Below are 17,013 nucleotides of genomic sequence, written 5' to 3' on the forward strand. Positions count from 1 at the left end.
GACGCCACTGCTTTCCTTCAACTAATGTCATAGGATTTCTTATGTCCACTTGAGTCAAATGTGACCTCAGTTCAAGGTCATTTCTGAAACACAGCACCTCAATCAACACAGCACTCCTTCAGTATGTTACAATCCAATAGTGATTACATTTCACAAGTTCTTTATTGGATTTGGGATATTCTGAGGATATAAAAGATGCTATACAATTTATTCTTTTTAAACACTAAAAATGAAGTCTGTGCATTTTTGACCTTCTTTGCCCTGCTGATTGTGCTTAATAGTTATTTGTAAATTTTCTGACAGTTGCATTACACTAGTTATTGGCATTCTACAAGAGCAGAATGAAGGCTACAACTTCCATCCTGCATTTCTTACACTAGCACACATATACCGTTTTATTCCATTTCAACTGGCAGCAACCGAACCCAGTTTACTTTCCCACTCAATTCCCAGACTCCAAACAAAATGGAAGACCTATGATGGGGACATTTTCTAACAGACATTTTCAATGTTAAATGACTAATTTTAAGGATAAACTTAGTGATTTTTTTTCCAATTATATTTGGTGCATTTCTGTAATAATTGTTATTTCCAGCTGTACAGAGATTCTGGAGCATAAAAGAAAAATAGCAAAATGCAGTATTATGAAATTATCCAAGTTATAGGACGGATCAACTTGTGGTACTTGCTGGCTCGTAAATAGCAAAAGCTTGAGAAAAAAAAGAGGAAATTAGTTGCTCAGTTTTCATTTCATTATTCATTCATTATTAAAATTTTGTTGTTTTTTTTTATTTGGTCACATTTTGTCAGATATCTCCATAAACTACAAAAAGAAAAGATCACCAGGTCCTTGAATTTGGTTATTAACTGGCTTGGAGCCAAACTTTTTTTGCCTGAAGAGACAATTGGGGCTTGCATTCCAACCCTCGTGGAGCACATTGTCCGTAGGCCTCTGAGGACAGGCTGAAGATCTGATGACAAATGGAGAATCATACAAGCTACATTCCTCTCAGAATATTTGGACATTACAGCCTTCTTAAAGCCCCCATAACCAGCGTTCAGTAAGCCAGCTGCAGGTCTCTTTCTAGCACAATCCCAGCCAGAGGCTAACCTGCATTGGCTGTGTGCCTGGACCATACAAATCACCTAGATGACTCAAGTTCAACCCATCTCTGACAGATGTACTGTACCTCAAGTGTGTTATCCCTAGCAGGTGCACAAAAGGCGACCCCAGAGAAAAAGTTACTGTTTGGAGTCCAGGGATAGGGGTGTTAATCATGTGAACTGCTCCATTTTTGCATAATGTTGATCCCCAGTGCTGTTAGGCCTGCATGCATCAACAAATGTTGAGTATTCCAACACAGTTATGAATTCAGTCTTACAAATGGTGGATAGATTTTGAGGTGTCGGGAGGTCAGCTGCTGTGATTTTCTTGCAGTCACTGGATATGGCTAGCCTAGTTAAGCTTCTAGTCAATGGTGACCTCCAGGATGTTGATGCTAGGCAAATTGGCAATGGTGATGATATTGAACATGAGGACAATAATTGAGTGTTTTCTTGTTGAAGGCCATCATTGCCTGGTATTTACATGGCAGGAATACTACCTACTAGGATGTTTGGGATGCAGATGCTGCCATAACTCCTGTACAGCAATGGCTTTACGCCATGGCAATTGGACTCAGGGTACCACAACCATCTTCCTGTGCATCAGTTATGAATTCAGTTACTGGAGGGATTCCCTTGGACCATTCATTGTTCTTAGTTTCACTAGAGCACATAGGTGTCATATTTGGTTGAATGCTGCTTTGATGTCAAAGGGCAGCCGTTCTTGCATCGCAAATGGCATTCAACTCTCAACTCCATGTCTGTCTGTGACTAGGTCTAGCGGCACGCAGTTCAATTATTTAATTGATTTCTGCATGTGGGCATCGGTTATATTTATTGCCCATCCATAGTTGCCATGAAGCACAAACAATGGAGTGGCTTGTGAGGCCAATTTAGAGGTAGGTTAGGAGTGAATCACAGTTGTATGCCACTAGAATGGCTGAAGGTACTGGATACAGCAAAGGCTACGGGCCCAGACAACATCCTGGCTGCAGTACTGAAGACTAGTGCTCCAAAACCATCCACACCCCTATTTCGGAATAATATTTCGGCACAGACTAGAAGGGCCAAATGGCCTGTTTTCTGTGCTGTAGTGTTCTATGGTTCTATCTGTTCCAGTATAGCTACAACACTGGCATCCACCTGAAAATGTGGAAAATTGCCCAGGTATGCCTTGTCCACAAAAAAAAAGGTCAAAACCGATCAAATTACTGCAGTCTACTCTCAAAGTGATGGAAGGTGTCATTGACATTGTTACAAGTAGCACTCACTCAGCAATAATTTGCTCTCAGATGCTCAGTTTGGATTCCACCAGCACCATTCAGCTCAAGATCTTAATATAGCCTCAGTCCAAACATGCCATGGACAAGTTGACACAGGAGCAGTCAGATGAGATGAATGAATACGTGGCTAAAGGGCTGGTGTGGGAAGAGGGATTCTTTTTCATGGCTCACTAGCACCAGTTCAGGGACAGGAAGGAGCTGTACTGATGGGATGGGCTCCACCTGAACTCTGATGGGACCCATTTTCTAGCAGAAGGGGTAAATAGGGAGGTGGCAAAAGCTTTAAACTAGTAAAGGGGCGAGGGATCTATAAGAAATGTAAATAGTCTCATTGCAAACATAGGAAAGAATAAAGTAAGGAAGCACATTGATGGCAAGGGAATAAATAAGAATAAAGGAATGGGAATCTAAAAACGTAAGAGGAAAACCTATTAAAAATGAGTTTAAGTGTCTGTACAATGTACACAGTGCCTGTAATAAAACAGGGGAGCTGGAGGCAATCATGCATTGGGAGAGAGCGGACGTGGTAGAGATACTAAGACATGGCTACAGAAAAATCAGGACTGGGGATTAAACATTGCAGGGTACAACATATTTAGAAAAGACAGAGGGGGAAATCAGGGAGGAGGCGTATCTCTACTTATTCTGGATAACATAATAGCAGTAGAAAAAAAGGGATGTAGCTATCAGCAAACCAAAAATATAATCCAAAATAAAAAGACAAAATGCTGGAAACATTCAACAGCATCTATGGAGAGAGAAAAACAAGAGTTAATGTTTCAGATCATGATCTTTCATTAGAATAGCTCTGATGAAAGGCCACAACCTGAAACGTTAACTCTGTTTCTCTCTCCACAGATGCTGCCAGGCCTGAGTATTTCCAATATTTTCCATTTTTATTTCAGATTTCCAGCATCAGCAGTATTTTGCTTTGTAAAAACAGAATCCATGTGGATAGAGATAAATAATAATAAAGAATCAATCACACTAACAGATGGCATCTGCAGACCACCTAGTTTTGCGTGTTAGGTTGGGGGGGGGGGGGGGGGGGGGGAGGCAGGTGTGGGATGGGGAAGAAATAGGGAGAGAAATTAGGGAAGAATAAAAGGCCTAAAATAATGATCATGTGGAATTTCAACTACCCTGATATTAACTGAGCAGAAGAGGAGGTTAAGGGGATAAGGGGATAAGGGAACAGAGTTCCTGCACTGTACACAGGGTAGTGCACTCAAGTCATTTGATATCACATGAACTAAGATGTGGCAGGACTGCAAAACTTTGATCTAATCCTTAGGTTGTGGGAATTCTTAGCACTGTCTTTATAGTGTGCCATGAAAAGGAATCCCTCTTCCCACACCAGCCCTTTAGCCATGTGTTCATTCATCTCATCTGACTGCTCCTGTGTCAATTTGTCCATGGCATGTTTGGACCGAGGCTATATTAAAATCTTGAGCTGAATGGTACTGGTGGAATCCAAACCAAGCATCCGTGAGCAAGTTATTGCTGAGTGAGTGCTACTCGTAGCATTGTCAATGACACCTTCCATCACTTTGAGAGTAGACTGCAGTAATTTGATTGGTTTTGTCCTTTTTTCAGTATGCGTATAGTTTGGTGTCAGTATCACTGATTGGTCCCTCATTTTCAGGTACGCCTCGTGCTGCTTCAGGCATCACCTTCTACACACCAGGCTTGATCACCTGGCTCGATAGTAATGCTGGAGTGAAAGATATGTCAGGTCAGGCGGTTACAGATGGTGGTAGATTATAATTCTGCTTCACTGCATGAATGCTCAGTTTTGAGCTGCTAGATCTGTTCTGAATCTATCCTATTTAGCATGGCGATAGTGCCTCACAACACAATGAAGAATGTTCTCAGTGTGAAGGTGGGACTTGGTCTCGACAAGAACTGTACAGTAGTCACCCCTAAGAATACTGTCATGGACATATGCATCTGTGACAGGTAGATTGGTGAAAACAAGATCCACAGGTTTTTCACTCAACAAATGCCGCCAGCTATATCCGGCAGGTGTATCCTTCATAACTTGCCAGCTTGATCGGTGGTGATATTACCGGTGGTGGACATTGAAGTCCATCACTCAATGTATATTTTATACTCTTGCTTTTTCCAAGTGCAATTCAACATGGAAAAGTACTGATTCATTTGCTGAGGAAGGGCAGTAGGTGGTAATCAACTGGAGATTTCCTTGCCCGAGTTTGATCCATGGAGTCCAGGAGTCTATGTTGAGAACACCCAGGGCCATTTCCACCTGATTGTATACCATTATGCCCCCACCTCTGATAGTGGTCTTTCCTGTTGGTGTGACAGGACAAAGCCATTGAAGTGTGGAACTTTGACGGACGAGTACAATTTCAAGAGTACGAATATGTCATGCTGCTTCTTTGCTAGTCTGCATGACAGCTCTCGAATTTTGGCACAAGTCCCCAGATGTTAGCGAGGAGAACTTTGCAGGGTTGACTGGGCAGGGTATGGCTTTGTCATCTGTGAATCAGGTGCAGACAGCAAAACCAAGTGGTTCCTCTACCAGTGTTTTATTCTTATCACATGTCTTTGTAGCAGGTTAATACAGTTGAGTAGTCAGCAATTAAGAGTCAACCACATTCCTATGGGTCTAGAGTCACATAGGGAGGTTCCATCCTTAAAAGGACATTAGTGAAGCAGTTGGGTATTTACAACAATTTGATAGTTTATGGTCAACATTACTGATACTAAATTTTTATTCCAATTTATTTGTGTATTTTAACAAACTGAATTCAACTTCACAAACTACCATGATGGAATTTGAACTCCCATCTCCAGAATATTAGTTCAGGCTTCTAGATTACAGTCGAATCATGTGCGACTCTTTCCCTTTGTCATAGGGAGAGTGAGGCAGTCACAGACAAATCCAGAAATACAATATGGCAACTGAAGTGTATAAGCAGCACAGATAATTGTAGGAAACAAGCAGCGGTAGAGGCCCAAAATTTCCTTAATGCGATTTACACTAACATTGCACCTTTAGAAATAAAACAGCTGTAAAGCAACTGAGACTCTAGGAAATTTTGTGCAGCCTTATAAAAGCACAGTTCAGCCTGTACAGTTCAGCACCCTGGGAGACAAATAGATAAGTCACAAGCACCACCTCTCTCCTTCATCTCTCCCTCAAATGATTTCAATGCATTTCTCACCAATACCTCAATTATATTTCAGCAGGGCTATGTGCAATCAAATGCCCTCTGGGAGGAGATACGGCCAAAAAAAGGACTTAGAACTTCTCTCCCTTCAAGTCGTCCCGGATGAAATTAAAAGGAGTCACTGACTCCACCCAACTACCCAGGAATCTGTCATGCCATGTGGAGGAAGGCAGCACTGGCATTGACTATCAACTTCCTCAATTCCTAAGGCTGGAGAACAAGCAAAAATAAATTCAACAATTTAATTAGGGGTGGCAAGGTAACACACTCCACTTTGTCTGCATCCACCTGCACACCATCATATTTTTAATCTCCCCGGCACCAGACTTTGAGACCGGGGGGGGGGGGGGGCGGCGGCGGAGTTAGATAGCATTTGTGAAGAATTGGCACCAGGTGATTCAATTAGCACAAGGACCCTGACAATCTACTCTCATCAGCAGAAGCTGATGTGATGGTTGCCTACAGCTTTGAGTTATGTGACCAAGACTCATGAGTACTAGCATGAAAAGGATATTTCAGAATTATCACATCTACACATGGCTCCAAGGATAATCTCCCATGATGTGCAACAACTGACAGGTGTAATTGCCCAAGCTTCAGCTCTCCTTCGTGACATCCCAAGCTTCTTGTTCCTTGCATATACCAATGCAGCAAGTAGCAGCTCAGTTAAGAAGCAGCCAGAGATCAATTCCGCCCTCCAACTCCATGGATACACAGACTGCAGCTCTGGAGGTAATAGATTGGCATACATGAATCATGGCTTCCAGATCATGGGCACAGCCATGCTCAAGGCTTTCAGGACCTATAGCTGACATGAGACCGGCCTTTCCACTGATCAGTGGGACTGCAGATTCAATATCTTAGCTTTAACTAGAAATCAATGGCAATTTCCATCCCAAATTTAAACTATTCCGTTTTCATGACGGGGCACACGCTACCAAGGAGAAAGAGAAATGGCTTATAAGAACTGGAACACTGAAATACTAAGCATGCCTGTAACTCCCCAGATAACAAAACAATGAAATAAACACATTTTTAAAATCACTGTATAAAGAATGGAACAAAAAAATCAAGAGATTAAAGCACTTAAAGTATATTGCTGAGCTACACAAACCAAGGTCTCCATATTCAATCCCTGGTTTATGTTGAGAAGGCGGTGGGAACAGATAGCCATCACTGTCAATGCAAGTGGACTACCCCCAAGGACCTGGATGTACTGCAGGAAGAAGGGAAGAAGTTTAATGGCCTCATACGAGTGGTCAGTCAGTGAATGCACCTTCAAATGCCATATCCTTACAGCTGAACTACTAGCTTATCTGGCAAATAGCACAGATACAACCATCTTCAATGCTCATGACTAAGGTTTGGGAAAAAAACAATAATCAGCCAAGATTCTCACTCCTGATTGCCACTGTTGGGTCGTTGTGCATACACGTCACAGGAAAATAATGAAAATTAGTATGCTTTCATCGATTAAAGGAAGCTTTATGTTTTAGGTTTAGCTGGTTTGAAAATGATGAATTTGAGGAACATGTGATTCTGCAGCAGGCTTCACTTTGAGAACTAGAAGAATCTCATGTTACTATTAACAAATAGAAAGTAGAGAAGCAATTCAAGTGAGTGAATCCATGGAAAGCATGCAGCGCAGGTCAGCGAAAGAGTCCTCAAGGAATGTGCTCATCAGTCGACAGCTCCTTTCTCTCTGGTCTTTCAGAAATTGTTCAACACTCATACTGTTTCTCGCTGTTGGAAATCAGCCATTATCACCCCAGTTGCTAAGAAGTCATAACCTGCTGAGCTGAATGATTACTGACCAGTTGCTCTTCCATCAATAGTCATGAAGTGCTTCGAATGCATTGTGTCAAAGCATCTTTTAGATTTGCTTGTTCCACATATTGCTGAGTTACAGTTTACCTATCAACCTCATTAGTAAGTCGACGATACTATTCTGACCTTGGTCAATCTGATTCAACAGCACATAGATAGATATAACAATCCTTAAGTATGCAGATGATACAGTGCTTGCAGGTCCCATTAGGGATATAGGAGGAGACTATAGGAAGAAGCTTGTAAAATGGTGCAATAACAATTCTCCAAAATTGAACTAAAACAAGGCAAAAGAACTAGTTATAGACTTTAGGAGAAAGCCAGTTCATGATATTGTTCCTGTGAAGATTCATGATGTGGATATTGAAATAGTTACAAACTACAAGTATCTAGGTGTCAAAGCAGATGATAAGTTGAACTGGAGACAACAGTTACAGATGTGGTGACCAAGGGACATACACTATCACACTACTTCAGAAAATTAAAATCCTTTCAAGTAGATCCTATAATCATAACACTCTTCTATATATGGCTGTAGTTGAGAGTGCTATCCTTTTTGGATATCTCTCTTGGTATTGTCATCCTAGGAAAGCAGACTTTTTAAGGCTAGAGAGATTATTGAACCAGGCAGCAAGGATATTTGATAAGCAGATCTTTCTTGATGAAATCTGCTCTCAAAGGATTTGAGGAAAGTAGAGTGTCATGAATAATGAAATCATACCTCGCTTCAGTGTAATCGCTGGTTGCATTCAGAGAAAAGGCTACAATCCCTCAGATGCAGGGCAAATCAGTTCCTGAACTTGCTCTCTATATTTTAACAGGAATAGTTTTTAATACATATTTTAATTAAAGTTAGATTTCTGTGATATAGTAATTTTCTTTTATTGTTATCATTCATTTAAACGTAAGCTGTTAAAAAATAAGCAATGTACCCAAAATGAATTTCCATATGGTCAATAAAGTGAATTGAATTGAAAAGGTTATTTTTCGCCCCCCCCCACCTTGAATGTCATTATTTTTCTGTGAACTGTTAATGGACAACTAGATAATTATTTTTAAATCATAAAATATTTCACAAACAAGCTTCCAATTGCTAAGATAACAGTTGCAAAGTTTTTCTTGTGTGTTTACATTCATCAGTCAGCCATTCATGCAGGTGTCACTGGAAGTCAAGTTCAGATGGGAGCAAGCAGCCAAATTAAGTTTTACATCAAATAACAGTTAAAGGAACTGGAGGTTTATTTTTAGAGTTGAAATATAATACAGGAGTAATGCACCTTCTTAACATGCTCATGAAATACAGGAGTGAGCTCTCAGATTTCTTCACCGTTAATATTTCATTAATACATACAATACAGCTGTGTTTACAACCAGCTATTGTGCAGTTTTGTGTCCCATTTCCAGGAGTAAAACAAAAATGATGGATTGAGGGATGATAATAAACACAGGGTCCAGCATGCACCACAACATTTCTGATGCTAAATTGAAATTCAAAAATACCACACCTGCCCCATAAACAGCTCGATTGTCGTCTAACACAACTTATTGAACTAAACAACTAAGAAAATAAAGAGCTATCTGCGGTTGGCGAGGAGGATCAGGAATGTCAGTGTTTTCAACGTGCGTTAACTGACTCAGGGTCGGCCTTCGAAGGGACGGGCGACAAGGAAGCATCGAAGAATGAACACACACGCTTGACGTCCCGTTCAAAAGCAAAGCAGAGCGACTTGCCAGGCGGGCCTTGCCCAGGTCGGAGCCCCGGTGAGGAGGGGAGGGGTGGGGCCCGGTACCAGGGATGATCCAGCCGGCAGCCCGCCCGTTGCTCTCCGGCCATGGCACCGACCCGAATCCCACACTGACAGAGAGAGAGGAGGCGCACACACACACCCACCACCATCCGCCTACCTTCCCGCTGCCACTTCTCCCTCTCCGTTATTCCAGTCAGGCCCTCAGTCGCTAAGGGAGTGACTCCATCCTCCGCCCCCTCTCTCCACCGAATGGCGGAGCCGGTTCCTCGGGCTGGGAGCCGGCTTAGGTCACGTGACCGAACGCTAGCACGTGGGTAGGGGTGGGGGAAACGCTTCTCACTTTCGCAGGCTAGCAGAAGGGCCCTTTACCAGCAACTCAGCACTAGCCCACAATATTTCCAAAAGCCACTAAATGAGGAAGGAAGATGCAGTTGAAGGATTTGTCTCAGTTATTATACGAAAAGGCAATTTTAATTTCACACCGAAATGCAAGAGTGCTGCCCACATTTGCCAGAAAGAATGAGCCCCACCATCAGTTGTACAGTGGATAGAATGAGCAGGAGCTTTGAAAAAGACCCAGGAGTGACAATAAAGGGTCATTTTCAGGGTGTTATTCGCACTGAAGTTTAACATCAGCGTGAACCCAATTTTAGCTTTTTCAGGGACACAATACTGACAATGTAAATCCAGAGTCTGTGACAGACCAACTCTGGACTGAGACCTCCCAAAGGTGTGAATAATTTCACACTGGTTTAGTTGGACAGTGCATGGAGTGTAAATCCAGAACAGCCCCCACATCTGTTATGCAAAATGCATCGGAGCATACTTCCTGTACATTTGCAAACCTTCCTGACTTTAATTTAATTGTTTAGAAAGTAGAGATTCTATAGCCCTGTTTCGTAAACATTTAAATATCTAACTTTTAGGAGATAGTTCTGCCCCTGCATGCATCCAGGTATGTGTAGAAATCTCCTCATTAGGGTATTTAAAGTTCCACCCTAGCAGGGGCCAAGCAGAGTTTTGAATGGCAAGAATCCAAAATGCTACTACTGGTCTCAGCACCATAAGTGCAGTGTAAAAGCACCATCAATGTGAAAAAGCAATTTAAAAAGTGAAAGTATCGGGTAATCTTAAACTTGCAATGTAAATCTAGAATCAGATGAGCCTTGACTCTGGAGGTGGAAGTGTCCCACCATTTGAGTTTGGAACAGAGCATAAATTCAATATGGTGTCAGTTTTGATTCACAAGTTACTCTGAGGACAACGCACTCATCCATCTCAATGCCACTACATTCCTACACCCGTCCCTCCCTTTCCTGATGACCAATCTTTAATTGTACCTGACAGTAATTAAAATGTTCTAGACACTGGAAATTCTCAGCTCTCCCCTATGCACAGGGCACACTGTGGGGAGTCAAGGCTTGAATACCTTTGCCTTGATAATAAACCTCACATTGGCCATTGCCCAGTCACAATATAAACTGATGCTATTTGATCTTCTGGTCAAGCTAGTTAACAAATTTGTTGACTAATCATTTAAATTATAAAACTTAAAATAGTTACTGCCTTCTCAAAAAAGACAATCAGCAACATTTTTACAATATTTAAAAATGACAGGTCTAACATCAGGAAACATTGAGAGATATTAACCAGAACAAAATGAATTGGTACTTAGAAAATATGGCTTATTAAATGAAAGTCACCACAGATTTGTTAAAGGTAAATCATTTTTGACTTACTTTATTGAGTTCTTTGATAAAGTAACGGAGAGGGTGGATAAGGGTCATGCAGTTGAGTTTACGTATATAGATTTCCAAAAGACATATGTTAAATTATCATGTAATAGACTTGATAAAAACTTGATACCCATGGGATTATAGGGACAGTGGCTGCATGGGTGCAAAATTGTTAAGGCAATTCTCAACTTTTTTGGGTTGAAGGACCCTTTTCAGATAGATTAGTAATCACAAACCCCATCTAAATTATAATGATATGTAATATTCAGAATATGAAAGTACTGCACATAAAGAATGTTTTAATAATGTTTTTAAGAAAACAGGTTATAACTTATATCAAAGATATGCAGCTGGATTTTCAGGGCCAATCTGAAAGAGGGAACAGAGGCAGAGGCACCACAAAAATGCCAGTGGCAAATAAAGTCACTGTTGTCTTGAATCTCTTCACTTCTGGCTCCTTTCAAGGATCAGCTATGGACCTTAGTGACATCTCAAAAATTGCTGCATGCCATCACAATTCACTGGTCACTGATGTCATTTTTGCCAAAGCTGACATTTAATGACAGACATAGTCTTGTAGGGTCAGAGGACATCGGGTTTCACCTCCATTGCTGGATTGCCCCAGATTCAAAGCATCATCAATGTACCCATGTTGCCATCAAGGCACCCAGTGAGATCCATCAACAGGAAGGGCTTCCACTCCCCCAACATTCAACTGGTCTGTGATCACAGCAAGAGCTTCCTCTATGTGTGTGCTCACTTTCCTGCCAGCTGCCATGACTCCTTCATCCTCCACCAATCCAGGCTGCCTCAGATCTTCACTCCAACCCCCAAAGTGCATGGATGAACCCTAGGGGACAAGGAACATCCCTTGAAGAGATGGCTGATGACTGCTCTGCTGGAGCCCCAGACAGAGGCACAAAGTCGATACAACCAATGCCACCTGCTCAATAGGACAAACATTAAGCAGAACATCGGGCTTCTGAAGATGAGATTCTGGTGCATGGACCAGCCAAGTGGTGCTCACCAATCTCCTCCTGCAAGAGTCTTGGTCATTGTGGTGGTTTACTGTGCTCTCCATAACATGGCTCTTCAGACAGTTGTGGACCTTGAGGTCAGTGGGGCCCTGAAAGGAGACAGCTCATCCAGAGAGGAGCAGGAGCAAGAGGAGTGAGATGAGGAGGAATTGGAGACAGATTGGAGAGGGAGGGCAGAGAGGCCTCCTCCTGCCACCCTCCTAGATGAGGACTTTCCTCCTCTCCCTCACAGCAGCCAGCAGTAGATCCAGTACAGCACCAATGCCCTGCCCCAGGTGCTGGGCCTCCAACTCCCCTGTGACATCTCACTTTCCTCTGGGTGCAGTGAAAGGCTTTGGTGAAAACCACACATCTTTCCCTCAGGACAACCAGCAGCTTCAGCGACAGCTGCTGCGGGAATCTAAATGAGTCCCACACTTCATCTGACCCACCTCTATTCCCACCCCCATTGGCTCTAAGTGGACAGGAAGCCTGTCTCCATATCAATTAAGGGCTTCCATATGTGAAAATCTGACTACAGCAAGTTTTCAGCAGAGGCAGGTTTCTGCCCCAAAAACAGACTGGTTCCTGTTTCCACCTCTGTGGTGAAAATTCAACCCATAGTGTGCCTGCCTCTCACTGCAGAGTCTCTCTGCCCTCAGTCTAATCTTTGACAATCACATTCTTCTCCACTTCAAAACTGGACATATACTTGGCCTTGCAACAACTCTGCTCTTTTCAAAAGCTTGTATTTGTGAGGTATCCCTTTAAATCCAAAGTGAAACTAAAGAGCTTTATGGAAGAGGGGTATAATTGGATTCCTAGCCATGAGCTTATTGGAATACTGAGAAACTAATCTGACTCCCGGTTGCTAGGGAGATGGAATACAGGTTAGCGGCAAAGCCATGAACTGGCCTGTGATCTAGTTTGCTATGTAAGTGAGAGTAGCTAAAAAATAAAGATGAACATCTGCAGTAGTGCACACAGAATTCTTGTGAGGAGAAGAAGCAAATTTCTCTCAGCAAGAGGTCAGTTTTTCTCTAGCAGAACAGGAGACAGGAACTCTTGGAGGCACTGTGCAAGCTGGCTAAAAAGATCTAAAACCTGGAAAGCTGCGTGAATAGCACAGAGACGCGAAAGAGTTGGATGTTTTAACCAGAAGTGGCTAAACCGTGAACTGGGGTGTTTCCAGTTGGGTGGCTGAAAAGGAATTCTGGAAAGTTACACCATCAGGACTGTTCTGACCCAAGGGAGTGAGTGTGCCTAGAAATGTGTCTTGCTGATGAAAATCATACGCATGAAATTCAGATGTTGACTGTTACAATAAAAGTTTTAAAACATGAAATCTTGCCCATCAATACCTTTCATCAGAGTTGTTTGGGAATCCTTTTCTTTTCTGATTATCGGTCTCTACGGGAATCGTAATAGTCTTCGTTGCCACCGTAACATCTCCCTGCACGTCTCTTCCTAGGTGCGATAGTCATACCACTCTGCATTGCATATACGATGGTCACACTCCACCCCCATTTCCTGGTTCACATCAAGCCCCTTCCAGCCACCGCTTAATCACTTCCTCTTGACCACATCGCTACCTCACCCTGCCCCCCAACCCCAACCACAGCACCTTAGTCAGTCACTTATCGTAAAGCCAGTTCTACTCAGTAAGCAGCTTCACTTTATTTTGTGGACCCCTGGAAAGACTTCACGGGCCGCTATGATCAGCAAACCCCATTTTGAGAAGCAGTGAGATAAGGGACAGAAAGCAGAGAGCAGGAGTGAATGATTGTTTTTCAGGCTGGAGGGAAATGTGACGAGTGTCCCCCAGGGGTCAGTGTTGGGACTACTGCCCTTTTTGATATATATTAATGACCAGAACTTGGGTATGCAGAATATAATTTTGAAGTTTGCAATGACATAATGCTCAGAAATATAGTAAACAGTGAGAGGATAGTAACAGATTTCAGGAGGACATAGACTTGTGAAATGGGCAGAAACATGATGGATGAAATTTTAAATGAAGAAGTGTAAAATGATTCGTTTTGGTTGATAGAATGAGGAGGGGCAATATAAAGTTGCCTGGAGGGTGCAGAGGAGAATTCTAAAACAGGACCAGGGTGGAAAGACCTCAGAAACGTGAAGAGATTAGTGAAACTGGGTTTGTTCTCCTTCGAGCATACAAGGTTAAAGGGAGATTTGACAGAGATGTTCAAAATCTTGAAGGGTTTTGATAGAGTAAATATGGACAGACTGTTACCAGTGGCAAAGGATGCAGATTTAAGGTAATTGGAAAAAGAAACAGAGGCAACATGAGGGGGAAAATGTTATGCAACAGGTTGTGATTATCTGGAATGCACTACCTGGGTGAGGGAAGTAGATTCAGTAATACACCTTTCAAAGGCAATTGGGTTAATGTTTGAAGGAGAAATATTTGCTGGGCAATGAAGAGAGATCAGCTATTGGTATTAATTTAATATCTTTTTAAAGGAGCTGACACAGGATGACGAGCCAAATGGCCTCCTTTGCTACATCAATCCATGATTCTAACTTTAAATTAGTTAATGAGTGATGCAAAATAAATATAAATCATGTCTTTCCTATTTGACTGCTGATTACAGGCCCTGATACTTGATCAAACTGTCTCAAAATTAATGGTCCACTCACCGCGTCATGAAAGCTACAAATATAATGTTCTGTTCTCTTCGTTTTGAACTCCTCCATCACTTATAAATTGGCTTAGTTTGCATCGTGCTCTGTAAGTTAAAACAAATAAAATTCACCCTTTTAGCCAAAACTGTTAAATATGTGTTCTGGACTCTATACCAGCAGTTACTACCATATCACATTAAAGATTATAATGTAACTAAATGCATCAAAGAGATCGCTATCCAGTCCCTTCTTAAGAACAATAACAATAAATTCTACATGTTATTAGTTTATTCCAATAGATAGATCCTAGTTTCCAAACAGAACTTAGACATTTATGGAAACATGAGAATGTGATTTCTGGAAGCCAACCAGTCAAGGTTGAATAACTTATTTATGTTATATTAGTTCAAGGGTTTCTTTTTTCTCTAATTTTCTTCCCTTTTCTTCTCTGCTTTCCTGAAGCCAATGACTGTGATTTGCTCCATAGGCAAAGCAATTATTGAATACCTTCCCAACTGACCACACTTCTTGTGTAAGCTGAACAGTGAGGGGGTAATTTCCTAGCAGGAAACAGGTAGGCTTGGGTTGAGTCTCCAGTTTTTATACCCTGGCCAATTTTACTCCCCATGAAAATCAATGGAAAGTAAAATCAGGCTGGATGTAAAAAAGGCCAAACTGCCTAGGCCCAACAAATGAAGTTATACTTGATGCCTGAATGGCAGCAGGTTATTTTTTTCAAGGGAAAGTGAAGTATCAGAGTTATTTTTTCTCACAGCGTTGATTTGACATCGCAATCAGAGTGGTTACTAATTGTAATCAGGCTGACCTTTTCCACTCCTTAAAATGAGGATATCAAGACCAATGTTAGCTCCTCCAAGACTGTTCTGGATTAATATTCATTAGCTCAGTCTAAACCAGCGATCAAACCTGGAGCAAGTATGATTTGCATGGCTTATTCTGGTGGTTTCACTTCACTGAAATTCAGGGGTCAGGAAGAAGGACATGTTTTTGGAAGTTTATTGGAGGTGTGTGTGAAAGTGCAAATGTAAGTGATTGAAATTTTCTTTATGGTAATTCATTATGTATGCAGCAATATATATTATTTTATTCTACTTGATTCTATACTGGGGCCATATTTTAATGGGTAAGTTAAGGATTCATCCAGTTATGGAGACTGATATTGCATCAATTTAAATGCCATGGTTCTAGCTGAAATAACTAATTGCAAGAACAATAGAATAACTATTATATACAAGATTACCTCTCCGTGTCAAAAGAGACATTCACTTTTTAGGAAAAGCATTGGTAGAATTATCAAAAGTTAATTTACTAAATAGTTGTGTATTAAATATGGCCGACAGTTTAGTTCTGCAAGTGTATTAACTAAACATTCATAATCAGTAGAATTTTTTGAAGATTTTAAAATTAATTAACTCTTTTTTAAATACAGCAATGGGTAGCCTTATAATTAAAATAGAGAGTTAGAAATCTACCTGGATGGCTTTGTCATGAACTTGAATCATGGCCTTGAATGAAAATGTTCCTCTCTAACTGAATAGATTTTGTTATTTCCGAAGCAGACCACAAGGTGGAGAAATGCAAGAAAGTAGAGTGCTTCATCTTGCATGGGGGAGGTGAGTAAAACAATCACAACTGAAAATCTCCTAAGAGGATCACCTTCTCCAGCCAAGTTTATCCAGTCCTTCTCAGCTAATAGAATAAAGCAGCACACAATGTCAGACAGGTCAATGAGAAGAAGTGTGTATATATAGAGAATAACATACCTTTAATAACAATCTGTTATTGAGAACCCTAGGTTACAATTAAAGCGGTCCAGAGTGATTAGAGCAAAAATCAATTTTGGCTTTACTCCGATGCCAACTACATAGGTGATAACCTGAAATTTTACTGTCCCGACCCCACCCCAACACTGGACACAGCAGTGCACCCAAAGTGCAGTGTTTCTGTCCAGGTCAAGAGGTACTGCTGTTTCTTGTCCTGAACAATCAACATGGCTGGGCCTTAGATCAAAAAAATGACACAATTTTAAACACATCAGAACACCAAAATTGTGGCCTTTTAGTTACTGATGGATGTGAGCAGGTAGGAGGCTATAATTGCATTCAAACATTCTGGGAGGAAGTGTAAAATCAGTTTGCTGATTTGTGTGTATTGACCTCAGACCCCATGCACCAATAGAGTTCCTGGGGCAGATAAAGTGCTAGAGGAATTGGCCTCACCTCTCCCCACCTGAAGGGAAACTCCAGTTATCCCAGGGCATTGTGAAAGAAAGGGGAGTCAGCGAGTAGGTGTTTGCCCCTTTTTTCTGAGTTTTCACCCAGAGAAATGGGAATTTCCCAGGGGCAAAGGTCAGAAAAGTAGGCACTTCCTTTTTTTTGCCAATTTTAATGACTCTGATCATTGTTATCAATCAGATTATACATTTTTCTATTTTATCT

General features: G+C 41.5%; 1 protein-coding gene across 5 annotated transcripts in view; it reads right to left on the bottom strand.

The window, feature by feature from the left end:
• The window catches only part of ptpdc1a (protein tyrosine phosphatase domain containing 1a), a 148,426-nt gene extending 138,985 nt beyond the window's left edge, over positions 1-9,441 (bottom strand). For 4 of the 5 annotated variants that reach the window (XM_078543469.1, XM_078543471.1, XM_078543472.1 and 1 more), the window contains exon 1: positions 9,314-9,441. The gene's annotated coding sequence lies outside the window, so the exon portion shown is untranslated. Of the gene's footprint in view, positions 1-8,129; positions 8,216-9,313 lie in introns of all 5 variants that reach the window. The other variant, XM_078543470.1, reaches the window with a different exon arrangement.
• Positions 9,442-17,013: the final 7,572 nt, after the last annotated feature.

The sequence above is a fragment of the Cetorhinus maximus genome, chromosome 6, assembly GCF_964194155.1.
Source record: "Cetorhinus maximus chromosome 6, sCetMax3.hap1.1, whole genome shotgun sequence".
NCBI lineage: Eukaryota > Metazoa > Chordata > Chondrichthyes > Lamniformes > Cetorhinidae > Cetorhinus > Cetorhinus maximus.